Genomic DNA, 24,332 nt, shown 5'->3' with positions numbered 1-24,332 from the left:
GTTCCTTGGCAAACAAAATTTTATTTGCAAAAATGAATTTAGTGGCTTTCATAGTATTTAGGAATGTCCCTGCTTGTATTTTCATCAGTTAAATCCAGGAAGAAGAAATTGAACAGGGAAAAAAAAATACCATAAATGATGATTCAAAAATTTGCAGACAAAATTCTCAAAAGAAGAAATGTTTCAGTTATATAGATACTTTTATTTAAAGAAAAGTAGCCAAAAAAATAAAATAAAATAAAGAAAAGTAGCCAATGGAAAGTTTGACAAAGGTATAAGGATAATTTTGTAATTCCTTCCACCTGTCTTTAGACCTAGTATCCAGAGAAGTTAGAGAAGGATGGAAGAAAAGGCTATTTCAGTGTCAGTGCAATGCTATTGGTTTGTTATTGATCCACTTCTTACAAAGAACCTGTTGGGCTAATTGGGAGTATTCAGAATCAATACTTGAACTCATACTAAAAGATTTACTGAGACAAGAGTAGATTCCTCAAAAATGACGCTTCCTGTTCCATGCCCACAAAGCTAATGGTACAAATGTAGGAAGGTTTTGAACAGATTTGAGACTCTTTTTAACTGAAGAACTACTACCACTTAAAAATTCAAGGAAAGGGAATATGTGTACACACACACACACACACACACACACACACACACACACATAACTATATACTATATAGATGACTGTAAACTATACGTACACATATGTACATACATGCATACATATAACTACATTTATAGATATATCCCTTAAAGCCCAGCGCTGTTTTCACATCTATCAAATGGAACCCACTCATTAAACTTCATCAACTAAAATACAGGACTTGTGTGCAGCTCTTATGCCTTTAGTCTTACAGACTCCACTCAATTCCAAAATTCCTAGGTCCCCACTTTCCTCCCACCCTGTCAGTACAGGGTGTTTCGTACACTTGTGTTTCAAATTATTTTATTTTATTTAAATATTATTTTAAATTATTCTTGGCATTATTTTAAAATTTCTTTGCATTAGGGATTATTTTTTATTGTGAATTTCTGCGGATTTATACAAATACCTGGAGTCAAATACTCGCCAATATGGTATCATACAGTTTTTCCACTGTCCTAGAAAAGTTTCTATGTTCAACCTCTCCAACCCTCTACCCCACCACGAAATTTTGGCAGCCACTGATCTGTTTACCCTTTCTATGGTTTCCCTCTTCCCAGAATGCAACTTAACTGGAATTATATAGTCCATAGCCTTTTCATCCTGTCTCTTTTCATTTAGCAACATGCATTTAGGATAACACGGCTTATATCCCATCTCTTTACTTTTAATACACGTAAATCTTTATACTTCACGTGTATATCTTAGAGAAACATACATTTGGATCCTTTTTGTCCTCGTTTTTATTGATTCTGTAAATATTTGTCTTTTAATTTGTATATTTAGGCCATTCAGGTTAATATGATTATTGATAGAGTAATATCAGCTATGTCTGTAACTAGTTTCTATTTGTTGCATTTGTTTTTTGCTTATTGTACTCTCTTTTCCTTCCTTCACAGGTTTTAACTCAACATTTTACATTGTTGAATTTTACATACTTTTTTATTGTATTAATTGTCTTAAAAAATACTATAGTGGTTTCCTTGAATTTACAATGTATACTCATCTAAATCCACCTTCAAATAACATTTTAACATTTCTAGTATAGTGCAGGAACCTCATAAACATATTTTTCAATTACTCCATCCCAGTGCCATCTCTTATGACTTGGTGGTTCTTCATTTCACTTATGTATGTGCTATAACCAGTAAATACATTAGTGCTATTGTTACTCTAAACAGTTATCTTTTAGACCAATTAAGACTGAAAAATAAAAGATTGTGTCTTACCTTCATCTATTTCTGCTCTAACACACTTTCTTTTTTATACAGATTCCAATTTCTTACTATATTTCTTCTGTCGGAAAACTTCCTTTAAAATTTCTTGCAAAATGTCTTCAGGCAATGACCTCTTTGTTTGCCTGAGAAAATATCCATTCTTTTTTTCTTCAAAGTGCAATTTCATTGGATGTAGAATTCTAGATTAATATTTATTTTCTCCTTAATACTTAAATATTTCACTCTGCTATATCTTCACTTAGATCGTTTATAATAAGATCACTGTGATTCTTATCCTTGTTCCTTTACAGGTTGATTTTTTTTTTCTTCTGATTTCTTTCAAGATGATCTCATTTTCTCTTTGAAGCAGTTTGGATATGATATGCCTATACCTGGGGGAGGTTTGTTTGTTTTGTTGTTGCTATTATTTCAAGATTCATCACGTTTCCTCTTCACTCTTGAATATGGTGAAGATTGCCCATGGGCTGGGTTCTGGTCAGAGTGGGTGGATTGTGCACTTGCCAAGCAAAGCAGGCAGGCCTCCAGTGGAGCCTTTGGGTCTGCTTTCCTGCTTCACGCCCGGGGGGTGGGGAGGGGGAGTAAACTGAGGACCTGCTACTGGGGCAGCTAGTAAGGAGGTGCCACAGAGAATGGCATCCATGGCCTGCATCGCAGCCAAACACACTCTCAAAACAAAGTCCCATCTCATGAGATCATGAACCAGGTGGCCGGGACCTTCCCCAGAAGAGGTGCAATGGGGAGCCCTGGTTGCCAGAGAGGACTTGGTTGCTATTGGTACTAGCACCAGGCCTGGCCCTAGTACCAACATCAGGGCCAAAGGGGTCTCACTCTTATGACTTCTCCAGACAGCACATCAAGGCTCACGGGGCCCCACTAAGCCCCAGAAGAAGGCCAGTTCGGTGCAACAGGCTGGACCACAGGCTGGGCCACAGGCCTGTGTGGCAGGTGACAGCTGTAGGGACAGGACCCACACAGTTCTGTCCACAGGGGTGCCCTGTCACGACCTTTTCAGTCCCTGGGAATATATTTTGTTCTGGGGAATAATACCATCTGTTGAAAACAATGTTTTCTATATGCTAAAAATTAGCTTACAGAAGACAAAAGTATTTCTGAGCACTCAAGCACTTTTGATAATAGTCCTAAGGATATTTTTCCGGCAGGAATCTATCTATCTGTCATCTATCTATCTATCGTATGAAAGCAGGTGTTAATTTTCACAATGGTTCATGAACGGTCTGGAACTCCCAAAGATTTATTTCTATAGAAACTTCACGGAATAAAGTTTATCAAACCTGGTCAACTTGCCTGTCTCCAGAGTGCTTTCGTAAGATGCTTGAAAAATTCTTTGATTGCATTTTAAAACTGTATTTGAAGAATGAAGAAAGCAAGCTAGTAAAAAATTAAAATGAATCAACCTGCCTTGAGGGCACAGGCACATAATAAGACAAAACTTGAGCCACCGTTGACCAAAGGATTAAAAGCATAATTGCAGGTTGGGAAATAATTATTCTGTGATTGCAATGGTCTAAGGGTTCTTTAATGGTTGAAAACTGAATCAAAGACATAATAATCAACAAATCAATCTACTCACAATATAGAAAGTTCCTATAACCCATGAGTAAAGATTTAAGTACATACATACATACACAATGGTTTAGAAATTATAACCAGTTCAGAATATAAAGAGAAAAATGTTAGAAATGTTAGATTTGGCTAGAAAGTATATTTAATCCCACTGGTTCCATTTAGAAACATGATCAAATGTGCAAAAAAGAAAAATAAGTGAAATTTATTTGACTGAATTTTATCTTCAACATAAAGCAGATGTTTAAGTTGGATATTTTCTGACTTTTTTTTTCTTGTGACAAATGAGTGAGAATAGCTCTTGTGGGGAATCCATTTCCAAAATCCATTCATTAGGGTTTTACCCAAGTGCAAGGAAAGAAGATGAAGGGACAAGTCATTTTCAATATAACATAGGTTTGAAAAGATTTTTTCCACCTTGAATAATTACGAGACTAATTTCCAATGCTCAGTCTATTACTAGGCCTGGATCACCTTGTGGTTGCGTGTAAAAATAAAAAAATATATATATATATAACAACATTTGAAGATCTAATTTTGAATTGTGAAGTTAAGGATGTTCATGCTTAAAGTCAAAGCTGTCGTATATCGAGAGAGAAACAGAACATGTGCACATGTCACTGTAGGTAGGCAAACTGCTTCAAGTTCAATAAAAAATAACTATGTTGTATTTTGAGACTTATTTAATTCTATCAGCCTTTTCTGCATATATGTTGAAAGAATTATTAACACTTGTTTAGTTGATGTGATGAATAAATGAAGTGAAATACAGGCAGAGCCCTAGCATCTCTCCAAAAATGGGTAAACACCATTCTTCCTCTGACTCCTTCTGGTACTTAAAATTTTAATGACAAGATTTTGTTCACTTCAGCCGCTTTACAGCATGGCCATATCCCATTCTCAAATGAAATATTTCTACCGCTATGGTTTTCAAAAGCTGTCATTTCTCCTTGGGCACAAAAATCTGTCTTTTCTCTCTGTGTCTTTTATTACCATTGGAATTGTCCTTGGATACTTGGTTTGTTCAATCTTACTTTGCAAAACAGCATTAAATGTCAATTAGCAAGTATCCGGCACCAGACTGACAGTGGCAAACATAAAAGAAAATTGAAAGACCGCAGTGCCTGAATGAGGTGAACTCAGAGTTCATTTAAACCTAAGCAAGTTCTGTGTGTCAGCTATACCCAAATGAAAAAAATAATAATCAAAAGCAAGTTAAATAACTTATAAAGAGACTATAATATAAAAACTTGTTGGATTATATTTTTATCTCCCCAATTTTATACCAACAGATACACCTGGTAATATGCACACACAGAGCCAACCGGTTTCCCAGCGGCTCAAGTTATTCATGTCTTGCCTTCCAAAACAGCCTTCGCTCTCACTGAAGCCTCTCATTTCCTCACCTCTTTCTAGTCATGTAATTTGCCCCAGATTATTTGATTCTTCATGACATTCACTTTAACAACAGTCTGATTAGGGACTTCAATCCCCTCATCCTTTTGGATAAACCTTGTTGTTCAAGACAATAGTATTTATACCATGCAGTAGATGGGCTTGATTTACTTCTTAGGCATGATATGGCCATAAAATAAAGAATGGATATAAAATATCTGGCATATAGTCAAATTTGGTATTTTTATGATTAAAGTTAATATTAATACTAATCTAGGTACTTCAGCCATAAGGGCAGCAAAATTATTCTGAAATCTATTAATGAAAACACAATAATGTTACGTTTTCCTTTTATAGTAAATGTTTACTGCTCACTTGTTCATCTACTTTTTTCTTTATCTATCAGTAAATCATCACAAATATGACCACAGATGTTGTCTAGTTACCTAACATTTTAACACTATTGTACATTTTCCAGAAGGACAATTTCTAGAAAGAAAATGTAAAGTTGCAGGAATACTAATATTCTAGGGGTTTGGCATTTCTCCCAGAAGTGCTACAAATAAACACCTGAATGCTTTCTCCTTCAGAATCAGTAGGTTTAAATAGAATTTGGGTTTTTGAATTGTGACATATGTTAATCCCAATGAGAGTCTCTGCATGAAAGGAATGTTAACAGAATTTCAACATGATATTATCAAGATAACTTGCCACTTTGCAATAAATATGCTACAAATATTCTGACCTTTGGGAATTTAAACCTATAGGAAATAACTCAACAAACTTTAGTTTGATGACCTGAGAACAACCATTATGCATTAAGGGATCAATAACACCTAACATATTTTCCTAATTCATATTCAGATACAATATTATGTATAGTATTATTATTGTATAATAAAAATGTATATTAGAATATTTTAATTTACCAGTACTTTTTATTTGCAAGCTGTATTCAATAATAAAATGTATTTGCAAATTATTGTAGTTTAAAATGCATTTGAAATTAAAATTTCGACTAATGCTCAGTAAAGTTTCCTGTAGTCTTCTCAAGTGTTGGCAATTAGTTTTTGTATTTGTTAAATACATTTTAAATATAGAGAATGAGAGAATACTTTTATCTAATGGAATTTCATCTCTTAAATAATTATACCCATATTTTAATGTGTAATCATACCCATATTTTAATGTGAAAATCAGCATTAACAAGAAAACCTAAAAATCTGTCCCTATCTAATGCATAGGATAGAGGTGACTTAGGTTCAGGCTAAGGTTGTTCCTTCAAACAGAAAGGGCAGGGGAGGAATTAGGAGAAATAAGGAGGAAAGAAGGAAGTGAAGGAGGAAGTAAAGGGAGAGAAGAAAGACAAAACCTGAGAGAAAACCTGGTTGATTGATGAGGTGCATTCCCTTTCCCTGCCCACAGTTTTAAATAAGTAAATGGACACAATCATAAACACTGGTCTCTTAAGACTAAAGATGACCTGCTACGCTCAAGACACTGTGTTTGGTGTTACTATCATTCTTTCACTCTAATACGAGGGCCCTTAATATGAGTTTTCATGGAGGAGAAGTGGTTACTGGACACATGTAATAAGTTTCCTCCATCTCTGGGGTCCAGATGAGTGCGAGTCAGACACTACTGCTTTTTAGGTCAGACAAGGTGATCATTAAAATGAGATCCCTTCAATATCACTATTATAATTTGTCCAAAATTATAAAATAACAATAAGAAATAATTTGTATAACTTATGTGATTTCCATTTTATAGAAATTTTATGGTGGGGGGAAAAATAAGCCTATACATTGAAGGAAGGAAAGATGTATGTGTTAATTTAAAGGAATAAACGTAAGTAAAAGTTCTCACTGGCTCATTTTTTGCAAAGTGGATTAGCCTTCATGAGGTGCGAGACTGGGTGATGGACACTGAAGAGGGCACTTGATGAGATGAGCACTGGGTGTTATATTATATGTTGGCAAATCGAATTTCTATTAAATATATATATATATATATATATATATATATATATATATATATATATAGTTTCCAACTCCCTAAGGATTAAAAAAAAAGACAGGCATTACTGGTCTTACCAGTATGAGTAGCAGATAACACATTCTTGAGTTTTAGTTACTGACCAGGAAGAAAATTATCATAAATTGAAGATGTTAGAACACACTGTTCCAAAATGTGATGTTTACCTGTTCAATAACCCTAGGAATTAGCCACAAATATTGTCTCCACTTAAACATAAGAAAACTGAAGCAAAACAAAATTTAGAAGGTATCTTCATTCTAATAATTGTTGAGGCAATATAAAGTAGTCTTTTGAAAAACATAACAAATGAAAAGATCTCGTTTCATGATATTATTATTATTATTATTATTATTATTATTATTATTATAAGTCACAGCTTCTTGATGTGACATTATTAAAGGAGCAAGTCTCTCCAAATTTCTCAGCTTTTATCTACAAAGTTTTTTTTTGTTGTTTTGTTTTGTTGTTGTTTTTTTTATAGCTCATAGAAATAGTCCTTGTGATAAATGCAATTTAGGCAAAATGAACCTACAAGGGAAATTGAACTCATTTAACTGAAATTATAAAAATTTTTCTTAAATGAAACAATTTGTTCATCTAAGTCATAAATGGATTCACTGACTTCAGATATAGAAAAGTGTTCTCTCAACTGGAGTCACAATGCAAGGTAAAGTATACATACCTACCCAGATATACACGAATATATTCATAAAATATATCCATACGTATGCTTACATTTATGTTCCAAATATCTCCAACATTTTTCACATTCAAAGTTCCACTCTTTATTTTAGAGTCCAGGTAGTAAAATATGTGAGCCAAACCCCATCCTGCTCAATTAGACAGGAGGGAATCTGCTTCTGAAAAATTGCCCCACATTAGCCTCTGCACCACCCACACCACCAGTATGGGTCATCCAGAGACATGTGTGTGATCCTAGAAAGATGAATCTTCCCTTTGCCTCGGCCAGGCCCCTTACCATTGAGGGGATGACCCCTGGGAAGGCCACCACCATGTGCTGCCCTGCCTCAAACTCCCTGTCTGGCCACTGCAAAGTGTTTCTGAAAAATTTTGACCCAGAACTACTAGTAGAAAGAAAAGAGTATGAACAGCAAAATCATGGAAGAGAAAATTAAAAGTTACAACTATTAACATATGTGCAGCATTTTTTCTTATATTTATTTTCATTTTCCTCACTCATTATTCCCCTTAACCTTTGTGATTTAGTTTCTTCTTCAGTATGCTACCCAAAATGTTGTATTGAAGGTCACTGGAGACCTTCTGAATATGAAGTCTAACCTTTCTTAGATCTTTTGATCTTTCTTAAGTTGAACTTTACGGCTATCCCTCTATAACTTTTCCTATCTGGACAGTTGTTACAGTGTTATCATATTAAATTATCTTTTTCTCCCTCTACCCTCTCACTCAGGAATCTGATAGATTTTACCAATTTTACCAATCTCTGTCTATACTAATTTATTCCACACCATTCTCTCTAGAACTGAACCCTTCCAAAAGGTCAATTACAGATTGAAATTCCAACCGGCTCCTCCTGTCAATATGTAAATATGCTAGTCATTTTAGTCTTAGCAAATGGGAAAAAAAATGACAAAAGTCATTCCATATATTGTGGTGAATTTGGATGATGGGTGTATTGAAGTTCCTTGCACGATTCTTGCAATTTGTCTATGAATTCAAAATGATATCAATATAAAAATACTAAAACAGGCAGATATCAGTTGAGTGCACACCACTTTCTCTCACACCATATCAATAAATGGCTTTCCGTACTTCTCATAATCTGGATTTGATATTATACTTGTTAAGAGACGAGGGTCTAACATTAGATTCTTTCAAATCCTGGTTGTTCCATTTATAACTTTTGCCTATGAGCTAAACCTCTCTAAATCGTATTCTTTCTGCAAGATGGGGGAACATTTATTTATTTTATTTATTTTGTAGGGTTATTGTGATGACTAGGGGAGATAATCCATATAAAATAGTCAGTAGTAAGAACATAAGCATCAACTTATACAATTATTAATATTGCTATTTCTCCTTGTACCTTCACATCTTAACAATTGCTACACTTACGAATACTATCTCTACAACACCGTATTCCTATTGATCTATTCACCTTACATGGTTTTACTTTGTGATTATTATTACAAAGATCTTTATTACTCCCCACTTCTAAACTATGTGATTTACAGCTGCTAGATTAATAGGCATATACTACAATTCAAATTGTGCGTGTTCTTTTGCTGATGAGCCTTTATTATGAGCCCAATTACTTCCTAAATTTTATGTCCAGGACCTCAGCATGACACTTGAAGTCCTCCAAGATATGGCCCCAATACACATTCTTTATTCTGTTATTATCTTCCACTATTCCCTATGACTATCTAATTGTACAGTCAGACTAGATATTCTACAGGTATGATTCTGCACCATTGTCGTGCTGTGCTGAACCCATCTTTAGTATTGACTCCTCTCCCCACTTAGGTGTCTTCTGTCCAAATCCTTCCTATAGATGATAAAGAAGGCCACATTAAGGCAACTGCTGTATAAGAAAAACCCCCAAATGTCTGTAGTTTGAACACAATCGTTTATTCCTGCTCATGGTAAGCCTCCAAATAGGTGCCCCAGCTTGGAAGGCAGCTCTCCTATACAGGCTAATTTAGGGACTCAATCTCTTAGTCATATGGTTCCGCCATTTTCAATTCATGACTTCCAAGGTTACCATGTTCCTCTGCATCAAGTCAATGCACAGAAAAGGGATGTGGCCAGACCTGGAGTTGCACATTATTGTTTTTGATTTTTTTTCTCTCATTTCATTGTCAACAACTCAGTTATGTGGTTACTCTTGATTTCAGTGGAGAGAGTATAACCTGGCTGTGTGCATAGGAAAATGAAGAAACAAGTCTTAGTAAATACTCTGACACTCTAAATTCTGGGTACATTCAAATATTTTCTCTTCTGTGAAGTTCTTCCTATACTACCTGGGCAGATGTCATATATGATACACAATACACAGGTAGGAGTTTAGCAATAAATTTATATTCTAAATTTGAAGTTAGTTATTACAGGATGTTCCTGGTGAAAATTTTGTGTTAAACTTGTTATTAAAGGAGATTGTAAAAAAAAAAGGGGGGGCATTCATGCTCTTTATGGATTTTTTATAGAACAGAATATGTATTCATACCAGATGGCTAAAGGATGAGTTAATCAATCTCTTAAGGTCCCTTATGACCTTCTAATTCTAATGATTTAAATGCTTTTGGAAAGGTATTTCCAAGTGTCATTTTATTTTCTATTGTGACTATGTACACAACTTGTGTCAGGTTCTCAAGCTTTCCAAATGTCAATGCAAATAGCATTTCCATAAGTAGATGTTTTTAACCAATGTTCACATTATTTTACTGAATTTAAGGGAATTAAATAAATTGAAGAACATATTTACTCTTTCTGTATCTTATCATGGAGAAGTAAACCCTATTGCAATTTAATAATCAAAATCTAATTGCCAAGATTTTGAAATTACACTATGAAAGTCATCTGTATTGCAAACTTATTCAGAAAATATAGGCTATAATGGGCCTTACCAGGCAACGTTGCACTTGGTGTTTTTACTAGCTCCACAGATAGCTTTCTCCAGATGTTGCCAGGCAACAACAGCTCATATAAAGAGATTTCTTGTTCATAAACTAAACCTCGTTGGTAATACAATGAGACTCGAGATTTTTACCACTTGTACAGGTGGAATTACAAGTAAAATGATTTTAGTCATATCTCAAAGGAAAGAACCAATGCATAGGTTTTTTTATTTTTATTTTTTTTAAAAGAGTTATCCTGGTAGAGAGACCTGTAATCAAAATGATAGACATCACATTAATCATATACATGTGTCTGCATCAAAGAACAAAATTGGAGATTTCAGGAAGAATTTTTTTTAATTATGTAAATAATCCACTATATGAATAGGAAATTAATAGAGACAAATTGATGTAGTGGCGCTACTGAAGAATGATCAGACTTACAGCCACAGTTTAAGAGTAGCTGATACTAAAGGATGCAGGACCTGTCAGAATGTTGCATTTGGGCAGAGCACACTCATGTGAACGTTGGAGTAAAGACAAATGAAATACAGTGTAAAATATAGAACACACAAACTCTTACTTCCTCACAGTGAGGCAGTGGCAGCCACGAATACCTAGCTTGATGGGTTATCAGGGATATTTTATGAAATACCACATAATCGAATACTCATTTTTTAAATGATCTCTGGCAATAATTCAAACAAGAAACTTTTCCTGTTCTCTGTCTCTCTCTGGAACGTGAATGTGCATGTTTTGTTTGCATGAAAATTTGTTCATCAGCAAACAGTGAAGAGTTTATTTTGCTTATTTCTAGTTTACAGGAAAATGTGACATACCCTTTTTAGATAAAGAACTGCAGAAGGAAAAAAAAAAAAAAGAACTGCAGAAGGAAATAGGTCAGTTGAGAAGGGACGATTGACATATTCTTGTGTGTGGACCAGGAAAATACAAATATAACACATTGGATAGGATTCTGAGTACAGAGAAAAGATTTAAAATATTTAGAACTACTGCGTATTTATATTTTTTTTAATTTTTGATACGCTTAAGCGCTTTACACATATTTAATTATTTAGATGCTAGTTTCTTCATATCCTGCCTTTCATCTTTTCCTATGCACACAATTTCAAATGTAACTATCTTCACCCTATTTCCACCTATAAACCTAATCCTCTCAATTATAATCAGTTCTTTTTTATCTACCTTGCTATATTCATGTTATTTACATTTTCTGGTTCTAATTTATATCATCCATGGACTACTAATTTTCAAAGTGCAGGACTATAAAAATCACTGTACATTAAAATGGTACTAAGTTACTTTTTTTCATATGTATAGAATTTTGTGGCTTCACCTAATTTAATCACCATTTATTAAAATCTTCTATTACATATGGCAATAACTTAATATGTTGAAGTTACTGTCTTTTTCCTCAGGAAGCATATAGTATATTGATTCTATACGATAAAATTAAAAATAGAACAGAAATTGTAAATGCAAAAAGTGTATGCTGTCAGTGTAAAAAAAGATCCATTTTCCAAAGAGATTTGTCACAACGACGTCCTTTACATTATTGCAGAAATCAAATCATGTTATCAGTCTTTCGTATTGAAGGATCCACAATATTTTATAGTATTCTTTGTGTTTTATAGGTTCTCAGTTTTGTTTCCACCTATTCACAAATATCTTTTGAGGCCAATGAGTAGGTGGACCATTTTCTTTATTGTTATCTTGCTGAGGCATGTGTTTTATCATTCTAAGCTTCAAAACAGATGTGTTGTTACTTCACTAGGGAACCTAACTGCAAAACTAATACACTCTCAGCATTTATATCTCTATGGTGATGGTTGTTACAGTTTAATCCTTGAATCCCTGTAATCCACTGTATCACACAGTAAAGTGTCTATTATGATCCTCATCTGGTAGCTGAATGGGGAAACTCACAAAGGTTATGGGATGAATGATTTGTGGATATTCAGTCTGTTTGAGACCTTCCAGTATGAAGGAGAAGGTAGTATTTGACAGACCTTCTGATGAGAACATGTAAGTTTCATAAAATACAGAGAGAGGGAGAGAAGGAAAGAGATTGAGACCTAGAGGTATGAAGAAAAGCAGGGTTTGAGGCTCCAAGATCCCGGAGGGAGTATGTATGTGCTTCCTATTGCTGTTGTAACAAACTAGCACATGTATAGTCACTTAAAACAAAATAGATTTGTTATCTTCCTGGATATGTTCTGGAGATAAGTCTGCAAAGGGCCAAATGGGGCTAAAATCAAGGTGTTGGGCATGCTGCATTCCTTCTGGGAACTTTAAGGGAAAATTCATTTCCTTGTCTTTTCCAGCTTTTAGAAGCCACCCACATCCATAGGTAGTGATTTCTGTCAGCAATCAAATCTCCCCAACCTCTGATTCTATCTTCACACCCTCTTCCCTGACTGACATCCCTGCCTTCCTTAGTGGGAGAACAATTGTGATTACACTGATCCCACCCAGATAACCTAAAATAATCTCCCCATCCCGAGATCTTTAATCTATTCATAGTTGCAAGTGAGTTTGGAAGTAGATTTTGCCCTAGTGAGCCTTGAGATGATTCCAGCCTGGCTGACACCTTGTGAGAGATGCTGAGCTATAAGCCTCAACTGTGCTGCACCCAGATTCCCAACCCCCCAAAACTGTGGGGGTAATAGATATTATTGTTTTAAACCACTAAATTTAGAAGTAATTGTTACTCTGAAATAGTAACTAGTATACAAATAAGGGGGAAAGCATGTCATTTTGTTTTTAAATAAAACATGGATCATTCTAGCCTCCTCCACTTAATTATCTGTAAACTCCCACTCAAAGAATGAAACCTGATTCCTACAGTCGGCCCATTAATTTATTTAATTGTTAATTTTCAGTATACACATATAAGAATATCAGAATTTTTAACCTACATCTGCGATGCAACTTTATCAATTAGATTACAATGCTTAGGTGTAGTTTCTTTGGTCTTTGTTTTAGAAATTCTACTCATTATCGAAGTTACTTTGATCAGCAACCCCCCCCCCTCATCTTTTTTAGTGAGATTGTTTCATACATTTGTGATATAGTCACAAATGTTTTGGTATATTCCACATTCCATTCTTGGACTCCCCCAACTCCTTACATGATTGTCTTAAATGTGTGCATGCATTGACTTCACTCTGTGCTGTGAAGTTCAGTGATTTCTGACAAATGTGTCACATACACTGGAGGATTGTTTCGCCATCCTACATATTTCCTGTTTCACCTGTCAACCTTCCCTCCCATTTCACTGAATGTCTGACAATGACTGATATTTTTATAGTCTGTATTAATTTTACCTTCTCAAGAATGGCATATTATTGGAATCATTGATCATTTGTCAGACTGATATTTCACTTAGCACTATGCATTTAGGCTCATTCACATCTTTCTGTACCTTGATCATTTATTTTTATCACTGAATAATATCCTATCATCTGGATGAATCACAATGTGTTTATCCATTCACCTATTTAAAGACGATCTTGGGGGGCACCTGAGTGGCTCAGTTGGTTAAGCCTCTACTTTCAGCTCATTGTCATGATCTCAGGGTGATGGGATCCTGGGAATCAGCCTTACTGTAGGCTCCCTCCTTAGCAGGGAGTCTGTGTCTATCTTTCCCTCTACCCCTCTTACTGTAGGTTCTCTCTCTCTCTCAAATAAATAAATAAAATCTTAAAAAAAAAAAGACGTCTTGGTTACTTTCAGTTTTGGGTCATTATTAATAAAGCTGCTATAAATATTTCTGTGTAGGTATTTGTGTGGACGTAAGTAATCAAATAAATTTGGTAAATACCTAAAAATGGAAATTGCAGCAATTTCCCATTGCTGAAAAATGGGAAGATTACCTTTGGCATTATACAAAACTGCCAAACTACCTTCCAAAGTGACCATAAAATTTTGCATGCCCACCAGCCATGAATGAAGGTCCCTATTGTGATGCATCCTTACCAGCATTCTGTAATATCACATTTGGGATTATAGCCATTCCAGTGGTCGTGTGCTAGTCCTCATTGTATTAACTAGGGATGCAGGGTATTAAGTACCCTTATAAATGCTTATCTGCCATTCGTGTATCTCCCTGGCTAAGTGTCTGTTCTGGAATTTTGCACAAGTTTTTAATTTGAGCTGTTGGTGTTGTTTTTCTTGTTTTAAGGGTTTGTTTTTTTTTAATATTTAGGATACAAGCCCTTTATCAGATATGTGTTTTGAAATATTTCTCCCTGTCCATGGCTTGTCTTTCCTATTTTCATCAGAATCTTTTAAAGAATAGAAGATTTGATTTCAATAAAGTCCAATACATCAATTATTTCTTTCATCAGCCATGCTTTTAGCCCTCTAACTAAAAAATTATAAACAAAATGTTAGGAACTTCTTTGTTTTCTTCATGCAGTTTTATAATTTTGTATTTTACATTTAAGTCTATCATCTATTTTGAGTTAATCTTAATGAAAGATGTATTATCTGTTTCTAGGTCCTTTTTTGCATGTGGACATTTAATTGTTTCAGCACTATTTTTTTAAACACCATCTTTTCACCACATATTTGATCCTTTATAAAAAATCAGTTGATCATCTTCATGTGGGTCTGTTTCTGAGCTCTACTATGGTTCTTTGATCTATGTGCCTACTCTTTTGCCAATGTCATGTCCTCTTGATTTGGCAGCTGCATAGGGAAGTCCTCCAAATTTATTCTCTTTTTTCACTAATGTGTTCGCTATTCTAGGTCTTTTTTTTTCTCCCATAAACCTTAGAAACAGGTTTGATAGCTACATAATCACTTGCTAGCATTTGGGTTGGAACCATGTAACATCTACATGTAAAGTTTGAAAGAATATACCTCTTAACAATATTGAATCTTCTATTCCATGATTGTGGAATATATTCCCATTTATTCAATTGTTTGTTGATTTCTTCCATCAGAATTTTAAGTTTCCCACACACTCACATTATATTTTAGATTTCGGTCTTTGTGTGAGTACTGTCATACATAGTCTATGTATGTATAGATTTCAAAATCCAGTTGTTCTTTGCTAGTTTGGGGCCCCTTCCACTGTTTTATTTTTTTTAAGATTTTATTCATTTATTTACTTGAGAGAGAGAGAAAGAGAGAGAACCTGGGATCATGACCTGACCTGAAACCAAGAGCCAGATGCTTAACCACCTGAGCCGCCCACACGTTGCCTTCTACTGTCTTTAAAGTCAGCAGTGTCACATCTTCAAATTTCTCCCTCACTCTCTAACCTTTGTTTTCATCATCATATCTCATTTCTCAGACTGGCCCTCCTGCCTCTTTATTGTATGGCCCTTTGTGATTGTATTGAGCCCAGCCAGATAATCCAGGATAACTTTCTAACCTTAAAATCCTTAATTTAATTACCTCTTAAATGTCTTTTTTTTTTTTTTTTTTGAGGTACTATAATAGGTATCAGGGACTAAGACATAGACATCATTAAGCAACCATTATTCCACAAAATCGTGCTTCCTGTGATTTTGCTATATTGTCTCACTAGCTCTAGGAGGTCTTTTCTGTCAATACTTTGTGATTTTGTGCATAGATATCATGTTATGCAGGAAGACTAGAGAGTATCGGACAGAAGAGGAACAGATTCATGTACATGAGGACATTAAATATTTGACAAATATAGATAAAAGTAAGGAAAATGTGGACTTTTCAATAAAGGTACTGGGGCATTAGGTATCTATGAGTTTTCTACAGCTGCCATAATGAATTATCACAAATTTACAATTTAAGACAGAAGGGGTTGGTAGGGCCACACTCCCTCTGAAGGCTCTAGAAGACAATCCTACCTTTCCTCCTCCAGTGTCTGTTGGCTCACAGTAGCACAAACCCAGCTTCTATTTGTCTTAAAATGGCCTTCCCCTTTGTGTGGCTTCTCCTTCCTCTTCTCTTAAAATAATACAGCATTCAACTTAAGGATCAGACTTGTTCAGAATGATCTCATCTCAAGATCCTTAATTTAATTACATGCACAAAGACTCTTTTTCCTAAATAAGGTCACATTCATAGATTCCAGGGATTAGGACTTGCACATATATTTGGGGATAGGGGGAGGACAATTCAACCCACTACACTATGTACGTAGGAAAGAATTCCTTATCTCATATTGTATTCCAGGTGGATTAATTACCTAAGTGCAAAAAGAAAAGTATAAACCTTTTAGATTATAAGAGAATATATTTAAAACTTTGGGGTAAGATTTCTTAAATGATATTCAAAAGGTATAAAAGCAATAAAATATTGAGAAATTTGAATATATTTAAATTAATGATCATATTCATTAAAGGACAATATAGAAAGGTTAAAAACTAGCCTCTGTATCCATAATATGTTGAGAAATACAACACATCAATGGAAAAAGTTAAGTCATTAAAGAGTAATACATAAAATTTATAATGGATTTCTACAAGAGAAGTATATACAAGTGAACCATATGTATATAAAATATGTTCAAATTTATTAGTAACCAGCAAGGTGCAAATTAATAGCACTATGTGGAATCATTGTATACTCATTAGATTTACAAAATGAAAATTCTGAAAATGTCAAATGTTGTTAGAATGTAAGAAAATGTAAATACATTCTCAAGTATTATTAGCAAGGGTGGAAATTTATATAATCTTTTTGGACAGCATTTTGGCATCACCTACAAATGTGATAGGGTATCTTTATATTTACTTGTATTTTCTTTTTTTTTTTTAAGATTTTATTTATATATTCACATGAGACACATGGAGAGTGGCAGAGAAGAAGAAGCCTGATCCCAGGGAGCCTGATGCAGAACTTGAGCCCAGACCCCGGGATCACAACTGTAGCCAAAGGCAGACACTCAATCACTGAGCCACCCAGGTAACTCTATATTTTTCTTTTCATACCTAGAAGTGGTAAAAGTTTCCAGGAGAAAGAAACACCTAAAAAAGAAGTAAACTGAACAATACAGATTCATCCTGATTGGGGGGGAGGGAGAAAAAGAAGATTCTGTGGATCAGTTTCTGCACATTAAATGAAAGATATTTCAAAACCCAAGGGGGAAAAAAATCCAGGGACAGCCCATTGTGAGAATAGTACTGATATACCTATTTACACACAAAATTTGGTTTGTAGGTGAACTACAGGTGTGATATCTATAACATCTCATATGAACATGTAAACCAAATTTTATAACAAAGATTACATACATTTATTACTAAATTCTATCCCTTATCCTCCCCACGTTTTTCTTCCACTTCTGTATTTACCATTAGCTCAGCTTATTCAAAAGAATGGAAAGAATGTGCATTTTTCAGTTCTTATCTCTAGGCTGAAGGGAAAAGAAAAACTAACATCATATTCAGTAAGACAAAATCAAATGCTCCACATTATATCAGGGTAAAGATAATGTCAATACAAGCCAGCAGAACATGAACAAAATAAAAAGAACTGGCAATGTAATTATGTTCAGATACTAAATTAAACACATGTTCATGGGGATCCTTGGGTGGCTCAGTGGTTTGGCGCCTGCCTTAGGCCCAGGGTGTGATCCTAGAGATCTGGGATCGGGTCCCACATCCGGCTCCTTGCATGGAGCCTGCTTCTCCCTCTGCCTGTGTCTCTGCCTCTCTCTCTGAGTGTGTCTCTCATGAATAAATAAAATCTTTAAAAAAAAAAAAAACATTCACAATCAATGTGCAAAAGAGAAAGTTCAAAATTTGAAGAAAATAATGTATCTTGTGAAATAGTAAGAATTTTTGTCATTATTTATGTAGAATAAATTAATAAATATTAAATTCAATATACAAGGGTTTAGAAAATAAAAAGGGGAGGTTAACGATCAAATTAATTAGACCAAGAAATATCATTAATAAATTAATTAAAATCAGAAGGAACAGAATAGGCACCATCAAATAGCAAGTTATTTTTAAAGAAAAATGACTTAGATAATCATATTCAAAATGCTGATTAAAGATAGAAGTGAGAGCAATATAAAGGTATTTAAAGCATAAGATAAAAAGCCACGTAGCATATGAAAATTTGATGTTTCTGAATTTGAGGATAATATAAGGCAATAATATCCATATAATTGGAAATATGTAAATTTAATTCTAGGAGTTTTTTTCTAGCTGAGAAAAAATAGATATCTCAGAAAGTTTTGATTTAGAAAATTCTCAAATGAGTTATGTAATTTCATTAATCTTTTGGACTTTAAAGACATAATTTTTCAATCATCAGGACAAAAAATGTCAATGACTTAATAGGGAAAAAGTAAACATGACCTCAAAATTATCAAAAGCATTATTAATGCCAGAACGCATGATTCAGTTAAGTGGCTGACTCTTGGGTTAGGTTGGGGTCATGATCTCAGCATGGGGATCAGCACTTGAGATTCTCTCCCATCCCCCCCACCACACCACCTCTTCCCTAGCTCACACTTGCTCTCTCTCAAAATAAATAAATAAATAAAATCATTTTAAAAAGGAAAACATTTTTAATGTTAGAAGACAGCGTAGCATCTTCAAAGTTCATAGAAAAATCTTGACCTAAATATAATATTATAAGCCAAGTTTATTGGCAAATATAAAGGCAACAGACAACTTCTCCAAATATGAAAGAACTAGTATGATAAAAGCCCTTGATATGATGGAATATTTTTAAATATACATTTTTAAATCTACATATTATCTGATAACAAAAAATGAAGAAATGAGAAATGGAAAAGGTAACTGGCCATTGGTGACTATTAACTCATTTTAAATATAATATGGATATTAAATGTCTATGAGAATTATAGAAGATAAAATACAAATATTAGAAACTTGGACAATATATACTTAATAACCTAAAAAGCAAACAAGCAAAGAATCGAGGATAAGATTTTTTTTTTTTTTGAGGATAAGATTAATGGAGAAAAAAAGAGGACTTTAAATGCCCTCAGATTCCATAGCAGAGATACCTAATTCTCCTTCCCAGTATTTATTCTTATTTTAGTTTCATCTCCATGTTCTCTATTTACATTTTCCTCTCTCTCTCCATTTATGCACCCACAATGAATGCATCTTATACAAACAAAGATTCCTGCAAACTTACTTATCCAGTATTTTTGGTGCTCATGCATGAAAGGCAGTCTGTATTTTTTTTAATATACTCTTCTAACTTTGAAAGCTTCATTATTTAAATATCTATTTTTTTTTTCTTTGAAAAGGGGGGCTCCTGGTTGGCTCAGTCGGTTAAGCATCCAACTCTTGATTTCAGCTCAGATCTTGATCTCAGGGTCATGGGATCCACTCCACTGGCTGAGCGTGGAGCCTAGGATTCTCTGCCACCCTGTCTTCCTGCCCTTCCCCTTGTGCTCACTCGCTCTCTGTCTTAAAAAAGAAAATAAGAGCGATTGTTTTAAAGATGGCTAAGTCCATCTAGTAGAGATAGATGATTATTTTCCTTCACTCCCGAAATTATGTATCTATGTGAATAGTAATGATGATGATGATGATGTGATGTAAAAGAAAAAAACTTAAATAAATAAATAATAAAATTTAAAAAAGAAAAAAACTAAAAAAAAAAAAAGAAAAAAGAAAAAACTAAACAGTAGTGTGTTCTCCCTTCTTTTAAAACTCTATTCTTTGCAAATCCCAGGTGATATTAGTAAAATCCATTGTCAGTGTCCCATGCAGGATCCATATATTTTAAGAGGAATTTGAAAGCAACTTTATTCAGTGACAATAAGGTAGACCAGCCAGCCTGTCACTTGAAGCTGGCACATCTTTTTTATAAGCCTTACAAAGGACTTCATAGGTCATGACTCTCTCTAAACATAAAGATGAGCTTTATCCCTCATGTGCTTTATGCAGCAACATTTTTTTAAATGAAGGAGAATAATCTTCTGTTATGTGCATTTATATATTTATTCCCTTTACGATTTTCCCAGGAATCAGATTTGTTTTTATTTTATACCACAAAGTGCTTAAATCTGTATTTAACTAAATTACTTTCAATTCTTATGAACACATCAACTTGGAAAATTGGAAAATTGAAATCAGAGTAACAGAAGAAATATTCTCTAATATCCTATTTCATTAATTGATCACAACACTAAGGTATTTTTTTTCTGCAAATAAAGGCACTATTCAGGGAATACAACACCAAAAATGAGATATCCCTATGTCATACATAAAATCCATGGTGAATTAGAACTTCAGAAAGATTTAAAATGTATTTTAAATAGTGAACATTGACATTCTAAGCTACTTCATTCTTTTTTAATCCAGATTCTTAACAGCCTGTAGCAGCATTTCAGAAGCACTACAATTTCTGCCAATAACCTTTCACCAAAAAATAATTTCAGTCAGCATTATCACTCAATGTAACCAACAGAAACCGAAATCCACTTCAAATGTCCTTCAAATAGCTAGAAGATGAATTCAAGGAGATATGAAATGTAAAACTCAGAAGATGAGGCCTGACTTTGATACTTACTTGGACTGATAAAGTAATTTTGTCTCCATATAGATCTCATTGTATAAGAAAAAGGAGGGGGATAGGAAGCCGTAATGTGTCACCTTATCTAAATAAGGTACCTGTCATTTCTGAAATTCTGTTTAAACTATGATAGATGTTCTTATCTACAAAATCTCTCTCCTTCCTAGAAAACAGGACTTTTAAAGGTAAAATAGTACAAGTAAACTATCTTTTCTTGCTGGAGGTGCTATGAACAATGGAACTAGAGCCTTGATTAAAGATAGTCAAACATTTAGATGGATTATAAAAAGCACCCATAGTGGATCTTGTGAACAAAGGGACATTTCCCTTTAATGTGAGAGTCACACTGGTTCATCATTGCATCTTCTTTTTTTCCTCCCATATGTTGTGTTATCTCTAACATCTTTCACTATTTTCTATGTTTTATACATTTGGTCCATATGATACTGTATTCTTTTATAATAAAACTGTGCACTAGTAGGTGAAACCGTTTCTTAGCTCTGAGAGCCACTCCAACAAATCTCTTCACAAGGAAGAAGAGGGTTATGGGAATGTCTACTTTATAGCTAGTTGGTCAGAGTACAGGTGGTGTCCGCTGCCTGACTTGGTGGGGGTTTGCAGTCTGGTAGGACCGAGCCCTCAGCCGATGCTATCTCTAGATAGATGGTGTCGTTACTGACCCAATTCTCAATTACATCCTGCTGGTTTCCAAGAATTGCTTGGTGTTGTGTGAGAAGCGGCAACACACACAACATACACATGTTGGACTTGCATCCAGGAACCCAAAGAGTCTACTTTTTCTGCTTTCACAGAATTTGGAGGTTTGTTTGTTTGTTTACAGAAAAATATGCTAAGCAAGTTATAAAATTATAATTCTTTCACCTGGCTAGGGCTAGAAGGAAATGGAAGAATTTTTCTTAACCAGTAGGTAAGCATACTAGGAGATCTGTTCTGTTCTATTTTGTTTCTTCAATAGAAATTATCTTTTTCTGGTATCATCATCGTTACCAAATTGTGAGTTAATTAGAGATCCACTTTTTCAACCACATTTTTTGTTCTTGGGTTTTTTGTTGTTGTTGTTGTTTTAAATTTTTATTTTAATTCCAGTCAATAACATTCTTTAATAGCGATGATCAAAGTATAGACACATGTTCCACAATTTACCAATCATAATTCCTAACCTCCTTGCCTCTATCATGTTTAAAGGTTCATATACAAGACATGCCAGGCCAAATAGCAACCTCTTCTGATTTTTCAAAATTGTAACATAGATTGGGGGTGAGGGAAGTTGGAAAGTAATGTAAGCCTGTAGTTTTTGGTAGCCACAATTGTGTTAAAAAATCTTTAAGCAAGTTTGAAGACATATTTCAGTGGCTTGCAACTAAATGACTCAAGATTAATACATGTACAAAGAAAATCAGACTACTGATGCCTAACTTTGGTGACTAGCTGGAGCAATGGCAGGTATTGAGACAAGCAAATAATCTTGGTTGTTGGGCAGCCTGGGTGGTTCAGGGGTTTCGGGCTGCCTTCAGCCCAGGGTGTGATCCTGGAGACCCGGGATCGAGTCCCACGTCGGGCTCCCTGCATGGAGCCTGCTTCTCTCTCTGCCTGTGTCTCTACCTCTCTCTGTCTCTCTGTCTCTCTGTCCCTCTGTCTCTCTCTCATGAATAAATAGATTAAAAAATAACAATCTTGGTTGTTGTATTTTTTTCACATAAAATGGTCATGTGAATGGAGTAAATACAGATACTAGCTTCAAAGATGTAAAATATTTTAACAATTGAGAGACTATACACCTTGTTTTTTTCCACGTGGAAAAATACAGTCTTTAAAATGTATTTTCATTTCTTTTGAAGTATGTAACATTAAAATCATTGCTTTTTTACATATAGTCATAATTAAGAGTAACATGGAATAGGGTGGTGTAGATTTACTTAGTGTTCTTAATAAGAGCTGTGCACATGGATATACTGAAAAAATAACAAAAAGGGCAATATAATATAGTATACTTAGCTATATGCTAAGTACATAGAATGCATTTGCACATTTGGGATTCTAATGTGATTTAAATTTTAGTATTTAAATACCTCATTACTGTACCTAAAGCCTTTAAACTATATATAACTATATATAACTATATAACTATATATATATGTATATATATATCACATGATACAGCACAAAAAAGTTATTTGTAAAAATAATTTTCCATCAAACTGATAATTTCATGCTATGCATATTACTCATGATAAATTTTATCTTTCTTTTTCAAAAACAAAACTAGATATGTAAGCTACATCTTAAGTATTATGTCATTAGTGTTTTAGAGAGATACGAGAATATAATACCAAATCTACTATAACTAGCCTAATCATAGTGTTCTTCTTTCCTTCTTTTCTCTTTTTCTCTTATCTCCTCTTTTTAGCTATGTTGTCTTCTATTTCTTCTCTTCCTTCATCTTCCTCTCCTTCCTTTTCTCCCTCCTTCCCCATCCCCTTCTCTTTCCTCTTCTTTTTCCTTCTTTCTTCTTCTTCCTATTTCTCACTCTCACTCTCCAATTGAATTCATAATCTTTTACAGTTTTTATTTAAATTACAATTAGTCAACCTACAGTGTTATATTAGTTTCAGATGTACAATATAGTGCTTCAACACTTCATACAATACCCAGTGCTTATCGTAAGTGTCCTCCTTAATCCTCATCACCCATCTCTTCACCCATCCCCCCTCTAGTAACCATTAGTTTGTGAATTTATAATTTTTAAAATTCTATCTAAATTTATTTTTTCCTAAGATAAAGGACTTTTTTTCTTTGTTATTCTATTAGTTTTCTTAGAATTTTAATCAAATAATTACCTTTAGAGAAAGCTGGCTGAAATATTTATGAATTTTTATTTGTTTTTATAACAGAATAAATGGTCCCTTACCTTTCATTAACACATTTAGGTCTAATATTTCATAATTCAACTTACTGGGAATGAAATGCACTGGAAATAAATAGCTGTGGCATATATTTACATTACTCATTTGAGAAATGATTGGAAGTGATATCAGATATTTAAAAGAGCTGAAGAAATTATGCTACATAAAGTTATCTAAGATAGCATCTTAGTACATATTTAATACAAGTAAAATACAATTGAAAAATTTTAATACAATTAAAAATTTTAATACCTTATTCAAAAAGGTAAAAATAATAGGTGACATTTAAGTCAATAATGTGTTTCATTGACCCAATATGCCCCAAAAATAATTTCATTTCTACATATAATGGGTATATCAATAGCTAAAAAGATTTCTTTTGTGTGTGTGGCTA

Source organism: Vulpes lagopus, chromosome 22 (genome assembly GCF_018345385.1).
Source record: "Vulpes lagopus strain Blue_001 chromosome 22, ASM1834538v1, whole genome shotgun sequence".
Classification (NCBI taxonomy): Eukaryota; Metazoa; Chordata; class Mammalia; order Carnivora; family Canidae; genus Vulpes; species Vulpes lagopus.
Note: the sequence above shows the minus strand (reverse complement) of the source record.